Source organism: Diplotaxodon limnothrissa, linkage group LG7 (genome assembly GCF_057381915.1).
Source record: "Diplotaxodon limnothrissa isolate DT_005_m linkage group LG7, D_limnothrissa_male_GT1.1, whole genome shotgun sequence".
NCBI classification, from domain to species: domain Eukaryota; kingdom Metazoa; phylum Chordata; class Actinopteri; order Cichliformes; family Cichlidae; genus Diplotaxodon; species Diplotaxodon limnothrissa.
In genome coordinates, this window is record NC_140602.1 from 34,823,870 (window position 1) to 34,832,403 (window position 8,534).

General features: G+C 36.5%; 1 long non-coding RNA gene across 1 annotated transcript; it reads right to left on the bottom strand.

Annotated features, from left to right (window-relative positions):
* Positions 1-735: 735 nt before the first annotated feature.
* Positions 736-7,964, bottom strand: LOC146628659 (uncharacterized). Its single transcript, XR_014906347.1, has 4 exons — positions 7,775-7,964; positions 6,019-6,051; positions 1,822-1,981; positions 736-1,602 (listed from the first exon to the last, which is right to left on the bottom strand). It is a non-coding gene; the product is annotated as an uncharacterized LOC146628659 (long non-coding RNA).
* Positions 7,965-8,534: the final 570 nt, after the last annotated feature.

Here is an 8,534-nt window from a genome sequence, read left to right on the forward strand (position 1 = left end):
TAGGAAAATCTGGGAACTAAATGGGCCCCAACTGGGAAAAGTACACAGAAACCCACCTGGGCCCCATCTTTCAAGTTTTTGTGGGTACCATGTAGGCACCACATAGGCTAAAAAGTGGGTTTTAAGTGGGATTGTCCGCAGGTTCCATAATGGCCCCATTTTATAAGCCCATCTCGGTGTTATATTGGTAAAATCTGGGAACTAAATGTGCCCCAACTGGGCAAAGTACACAGAAACCCACCTGGGCCCCATCTTTCAAGTTTTTTGTGGGTACCATGTGGGCACCACATAGGCTAAAAAGTGGGTTTTAAGTGGGATTGTCCGCGGGTTCCATAATGACCCCATTTAATAAGCCCATCTCGGTATTATATTGGTAAAATCTGGGAACTAGATGGACCCCAACTGGGCAAAGTACACAGAAACCCACCTAGGCCCCATCTTTCAAGTTTTTGTGGGTACCATGTGGGCACCACATAGGCTAAAAAGTGGGTTTTAAGTGGGATTGTCCGCGGGTTCCGTAATGGCCCCATTTTATAAGCCCATCTCGGTGTTATATTGGTAAAATCTGGGAACTAAATGGGCCCCAACTGGGCAAAGTACACAGAAACCCACCTGGGCCCCATCTTTCAAGTTTTTTGTGGGTACCCTGTGAGTACCACATAGGCTAAAAAGTGGGTTTTAAGTGGGATTGTCCGCGGGTTCCATAATGGCCCCATTTTGTAAGCCCATCTCGGTGTTATATTGGTATAATCTGGGAACTAAATGGACCCCAACTGGGCAAAGTACAAAGAAACCCACCCAGGCCCCACCTTTCAAGTTGTTTTGTGGGTACCATGTGAGTACCACATAGGCTAAAAAGTGGGTTTTAAGTGGGATTGTCCGCGGGTTCCATAATGGCCCCATTTTATAAGCCCATCTCGGTGTTATATAGGTAAAATCTGGGAACTAAATGGACCCCAACTGGGCAAAGTACACTGAAACCCACCTAGGCCCCATTTTTCAAGTTCTTAGTGGGTACAACATGAGGAAAACATGAGCTAAAAAGTTGGAATGGCATTAGCAGTGGGTTCTGTATTTGCATCTTATTTCTAGTTTGAATTGACTAAGTTCTGGCACTGAGTGGGCCCCATGTAGTAAAACAGTCACAAAATCAATTTTTCAGACGGCTAATACGGGTTCTGTGACACAAAGACACCAAATATATTAAAGCTGACCGCAAACAAAATCTAGTTTGTAAATAAAACCATTTCAAAAATCACGAGGGTACACAAAACAACATTTTTCACATTTATTTTGTCCAACAACTGTGATTTTACGTAACTGTATTCCAAAGTGCGTAAACGTTTAAAAACTAGAAATGTCAAACTACAGCAAAATTCCTTAGATATTTGGAACTGTAGCAACATGGGGAAAAAGTCAGATGGAAAACTCAAAAGCTTATCTTGAATCAGCAGGGTTTGTTTTTTTACAGAGCCGTAAGTCTATTTTGTACCCTTGCAGCCCTCGGTCCTCCTCTGTCTTTAGCTCCACTGAACCACTTGGACAGAGCCTTCTCTGCTTCTTGCAAGTTGACTTTTGATGTTAAATAATTCTTCAGTGCCTCTGCAAATGAAGAAGAAGAAAAACGGGCAAGCCAAAGTAAAGTTAATCTTAGCTTACTTCATTTGGTGATGATTTTCAAAGAACAATGTTTATTTCACTTTATTGCCTCAAAAAATATATACAAATTGCATGATAACCAATCTCAGTTACACTTTCAAACACTTTATTAAAAAAGTTTAGTTTTCTAAAGTTCAAATGTCTCAAGTGAAACTAACTTACCATACACAACATTAAAAAGACGCAAATCTCTGAACTTTTTTTCCCCATGTCGGCCAAGCATGTTGTACTCCACAGCCAGCTCAGGTGATATGAGGAATTTCATCATCCTTCTTGTGGCATCGTCTACACTTGTTTCCCCTGTATCTGCTACCATGGCAACCTGAGGGGAACATACAAAAAGGACAGATTAGATACTGGCATCTGGTTAGGTTGCCTCCCTGGTGAGGTGTTTTGGGCACGTCCCACCAGGAAGAGACCCAGAACACCCAGGACATGCTGGAGGGACTATGTTTTTCGGCTGGCCTGGGAATGCCTTGGGATTCCCCCGGAAGAGCTGGGCCAAGTGCCTGGAGAGAGCGAAGTCTGGGCCTCTCTACTTAGTACCGGATTGGGTCGAGGGGCAGCAGCCTAAGCTTAAGATAATGGACCGGAATGGAGGATAAATGGACACTTTACATATTACTTAATGTTTACTGTGTGGTGATAAAAAAAAAAATGGTAGTAAACACAAGCTAAACTAAAAAAATTAATTGCGCTTCCTTAACCCTTTATCCCCAATAATGTTACGCAGGATAACTGGTAGGTCTGGTAGGTTTTTTCCTCTACTGTATACTATATGAATGTAATCAAGGATTAATAACAGAAAGAAAAAAGAAATTGAAATTTTGCCATTTTTACTAAAGGCAATCAAAATGTACATGAATAAAATATTTAAATTAGTCAATTCAAATTAATAACTCTAAAACACTGAACAAAATTAAGTATTTGACCCTGTGGTTTATTTTCGGACATCTCTTTTCTTCTAAAAGTCCAGGCGTGTTGGGCCCCTGGCAGAGCTCAGGTTTGACGAGACAGGTTTGGAAAAACCTGTCGCTGGCGACTTTTTGGGGGCTAAAGGGTTAAAATAAATAGGAATTGGCCAAAATTTGTATAAACTATGAAATAGCAGAACAAAAGTAAAAAAAAAATCTTTATCTGTTATCAGAATCAAATATTTGATTAGAATAAAAAATTTAACTTTCTGGAAGATTTCTCGTTACATCTGTCATAAAAGTAACAACATCTCAGAAAAGAAACATGATAGCAACAGAAAAATATGATAGCAGTGTGATGTGATGGTCCCTGGCCAGATTTTTACACATATTATAAGCCCTGTGACACAAAAACCACAGAACTCTGACACGCACAGACTGTTTTCCTTCGTGCTAATGAAGAAAAATGCTGGTCTGGTATGTAAAAGGGAATTTATTCTTCCAGGACCTGAAGCTCCGTAATGCAGCCCTCCAACAGCCAAACCTATCTGTTCTCTGATTGTCTTGATGCATGCTCAATCATCCAGGTAAGTAAATCTCCAAAAGTTGATTCTGTTCATCTGGACGTAGCGCTTGCAGCATTTTCTCCCACTGAAAATGCTACGTCCAGATGAACAGAATCAACTTCTGGAGATGTTCTCTGATTGGATTGTTTAATTGGTGATTGACATGAAATTGACCAATCAGCTGAAAGGAAGAAAAATAGGGTCAAAATTTGGATGTGTAAGTATAAATCCACACACAGCCAGGAAAGCCGAGCGCAGAGTTGTTTGTAGCACCAATTCAGCCAGAGTGGAGCCAGATGGATTTTCCATCCATCCACACTGTAAAGTCTATAGACCAGCAAGTGATAAATTAACAGTGTTGTTGGTATTTTCTAAAACAGTTGTATGCAATAGGAATTGCTGTTTATAGTCCTCCTGTATATCTGCATGTTCCCTCCCAATTAAAACCTGTGATAATGGAGATTCAAATTCATGTCATACCTATACCAACAGTTATCAAGTATCCAGATCGACCTTTACTGATGTGCTCTGTCAGTGCGCCCCAGGGCAGCTGTGGCTACAATGTAGCTTGCCATCGCCAGTGTGTGATTGTGTGTGTGAATGGGTGAATGACTGAATGACTGAATGTAGTGTGAAGCGCTTTGGGGTCCTTAGGGACTAGAAAAGCGCTATAAAAATGCAGGCCATTTACCATTTAAAGGAAAATTGTTATTTCCATGTATTTTCCTGTTCTGCCTTCAACTTTGAGGACTTCCCCCCACATTTCTAGTTGTGACAGTGCACCTACAACAAAAAAAATCTGCTGTGATTTACATTTGTTGAAAGAGCAATTTTGTAAAATAGTCTATTTTTGTATGCACAGTTTACAAATCTGTCCTGTACAGCATGGACTGATTGCATGCTAAAAAGTTGTTGCTTAAAAATAAAACAATAAATTTTTAATTAATAACATCAGCAGAAAGCCTTGTTATTAATTAGATGTACAATTTCTATAGAATACGAAACAACTCAGTTCATTTTTGATCATATCAATACCAGCATATTACACAACTAGTGATGGGATTTTAGAAAGCCGGCTCTTTCGGCTCCCAACCGGCTCTTCAGGTTGTTTTGTTGCTTTAATTAATTTATTATTAACAACAATATAAAATTATGAACAAAAGGAATTACTAATGTAAAAAAAGAAACGTGGTTTTATTTATATATGTTTATATATAAATATATATGGTGGCCCCTAGAGACAAAGCATGTACAAACTCCAAAACCCATTTCTAGCGTCAACTGAACTTCCAAAACAGAGCTATCTAGATCACTTAATTTACACAATTGAAATCATATGTGTATTTTTTGTGTATTTATACACAAGCACTCATATATATTCATAAAAAATTCCAAAAGCTGTTCATTTACCTGTTACTACCACACACCAAATCCGGTCGTTGGTACTTCCTGGCTTGTGTAGCCACTAGGTAACAAAATCTCAACACTGTGCCTAGCATCCTGGAGCACTTCTGTTGTGTTTTGTACGTGCTTTGGAGTTTGTACGTGCTATGGAGTTTTTACGTGTTTTGGGGTTTGTACGTGCTTTGTCTCTAGCAGCCACCGTAAATATACTTTTATTTATTCTCTCCACATAAAATGTAATAAATAAATCATATAATACAAAAAAAACAACTATTTACATTTCAACTTTTAACTATTTAAATTTTCAGCTTTTTCCTTTTAAACAAATTTAAAGTGAAACAACACAAAACACTGCAAACCACAACACAATTAAATATAAATTATAATATGAAAACAAACAGAAGATGCACATTCTCTGTCATATGGGCCTGCATGAATAAACTTTCTGAATCCTTTATCATCCGCAATTGAAAATAGTTGTGGATGATTACTATACCTTTCTAATGTGACGTTGTTGTCCCTGGCTCTTTTTCTCTCTCTCTCCCTCCTGCTCTGTTACTGTGCTACTGCGTGTGTAACAACCGCCCCTCCCCCCTCTTCCCAGCGCAAAGCACAAGGCTCGCGTGCAGAGTGAAGCGGAAAAAAAGTGCGAGAGAGAGGGTGAGAGAGAGAGAAAAAACACGCTTGTGTCGTTCACTTCAAAGAGCCGTTTCGTTTTGACCAACACATCACTAACAACCATGATGAAAAACGCTCATCTGCTTCCATCACCATCAGCTGATTAACATTGAGCTGCTGCAGTCAACACCATCAAACTAATTTACTGTTTAATGTTATGTTATTGAATGCTTTTATTTTTAAATCTTTACCAGCGCTTAAAGACTGTAGATGTTCACACCTGGTGTTAGAAAACCGAGCTCACTGCAGTATTTTTTTTTTATAACAGTAAATTTAAATTTTTATTGGTTACCGTGTTTATTACCACTTTTATCAGTAATGTACTTCCTATAAAATATGGATTTGATAAGTTACCGGTTTATTGAAATCAGCTAGTGAACACATCGATCACTTTATTGAACTACACGCCTTACACTCTTGTGAGCTCTGGTTACTAACAGCAGGTGTGAATGTTTGGAGTCCAAAACGCAGATAAAGATTAGAATAACAAGGCAATGTAAAATCAGTTTAATGCAGTTGACAGTAGCAGCTCAGATGGAAATCAGCCAATTGTGAGGAGAGCAGAGGACCAAAACTGTCAGAGTTGTGGGTCAAGTGAAGAGAACACTGTTGGCATTATTGTTAGCATAAAAGATGAAAATTAAATAAATGTTAAATTTTAAAATAGATCATTGCCTCCTGTGCCTAAATAAATATATATACTTAATACCAATAAAAAAAAAGGATGCCCCAAAGACCATCACTTTTCAAAAATAATAATAATAATAAGTAATACAAATAATATGAAAGTTACTTACATGTCAAAGATGGTGCTTGTGATCTTGAAGAATCTAAACGTGATAAGGAAATGAAAGAAAGTGCATGAGAAAATACAAACATTTTTGTTTTTTCCCAGGATAATTCAATATAAAAGATTCTCTTACTAATGCACAAAATGAACAGTGTAATTAAAAGTTTGAAAGGCACTGCATGTGTTTATATGATAAACTGACTAATTCAAGCAGCAAACACTAGCAGTGCAAAAATGTATCTAACTAGCTGACAGACTTTAAAGTCACAGGAAGATATATCAAAATGGTGACTTATGCCAGAACAAATGACTTGACAGACATAAATCCTAAATTCCTTTAAGTAAAAAAGGAATTACTTTTTTATAAGTGGTCCCTAGTGGTTTTCAAATTATTACATGGCTTGTTAATTTTTTATTAAATTATTAAGAAGCCAGATGAGTTCAAAACATTTACAAATGACTATAAAGCACTATCCAAACTTCAAATCAAGTGGCAAAATCTCCAAATTAAAAGTACTCGCAAACTATAAAAATTTGATTATACTTAAAAATATGCAAAAACTGATTTAGTGGAATTTTTACCTGCTCAAGAATACATTGAACATGCAATATTTAATTGAAAAGAACAAAATTTGTGTACTTTTAGAAAGGATTATTAAATATTAGGGGATACTAGACATAAAGAGGGTCTCGTACATTTACGGGCATCTAATTTCCTGGATTTAATGGTTTAAAAGTTTAATAGGTCTTTGAAGTTGATAATAAAATTGAGTCCATTATTAGCAAAAAGAATTAAAAAAAAAAAGAGCAAAAAAATGCTTAATATATAATAATTGTTTTAAACTTAAGCTTTGTAATTGTAGCAGATTTCATTATGTCTGTAATTTTTTATTTAGCCCCACAGTAGTAAAAGCCATAAATGGGAGTTAGATTTATTGCTAGTATTTTACACAGCATTCAGCTATAATAACATGTTCTGCATTTTCCTACTTCACCATCTGATCTGAACAGCTGCACTCTCTTAATTAATTAATGACCTAACATTTCTCAGTAACCAATAACTAGATGGAACAGCACAGTATCTAAGAGAGTGATCAGACAGTGTTTGAGCTAAAGACGCTGTGTGTTTCTTTTGGGGGCTTTTTACACACTGATCCACCACCGTTTTCCCATAGTACAATGCATATCTGGTAACATTACCGTATTCAGATCAGAAAACCGTTTCAGCTGCAGGCATCTACTCCTGTAATTTAAACAATCACCTTGCTACACTGCACATGAATATTACGTAACATGGTATGACTAGCTCATGTTCAGACATTTAAGATACTGTTCAGCCATTTTGTTTACTGGGTAGTGCATAATGGCCGAGTTAGCTGAGCAGGAATCCACTAAAGCCAAAAAAATAATATAAATTTTTTAAATTAATTACAAAAACCTTATAGGAAAACCCAAGAAACAGTTGCAGAAGCACAGAAAAAAACTGCCGTGTACGTTATAGTGTGTAAATTCAAAAACTGTATAGAGAGAATGGTGCAATGAAAACAGAATAAGATAAGATTAACTTTATTGAGTAGAATATAGGCAGTAAGAGTTTTTTAATTAACTTTAAATTATGTTTGCCAAAGACAATGCAGCAAATTAACCCAGTTCTACCTGCTAGCTAAAGATGTTATGCTTCTCCCCCTTATACCGTTTAGGACGACTATAGAAAGTTACTAAAATAACCATTGATGAAAACGTATCAAACTTTAAGTATTTACCTTTGTCATAGTTTTCGATTCTTTGGTATCCTTTTGTCCTCCACGTTCTTAAACACCAGGGAGAGAAAAGGCGCAACAGACGAAAGACCGCGAAGACTAGACGCTAGGCGGTGCAATCTGCTCCTCCCTCTTTTTAAACGAGCCAATAGGAGCTGCTCACATTAAAAACAACTTTATTTAAAAAGTCGTTTTACACCTGATACAAAAATTTTAAAAGTCAAAAATGCACAAGTTTAAAAGAACAATTTTATTTTTAAAAGTTTTTTAAGCATAGGGATGGTTAATATGTTTTAAAAAGTAATATATAATATTTATCAAAAAGTGTCACCCAAATCAACATCATAATAAAAATATAATTAATAAAAATATAATAATGATAAGAAGAAGAATAACAGTTTACCTAAAAGCTCTTCTAACATTAGACTGGTTTTGAAAAGTTTCAATAGTGTCAATACACCATAAGGACAAGGGAGTTTCACAGTTGAAGTGTGACTGCTTGAAAGACCCCATTCCCTCTCCTTTCCACTAGTTCAAAGAAAATATAAATTATTTCTGGTTATATAATTTGAGGGCACAAGTTTGAAGAGTAACATTTTAACAGATCGGTAATATACTTCAGGAGCTTTACTGGATCTGATTAACCAAAACTTCCATCTTCCATGTAACTAACTGTCTTTTCTCTAATACAGTAGAGTGTGTCTGATCTACTAAAAATCCTCAACTGCATGTTTGCTCAAGTAAATAGTCTTAATTGTTTGAA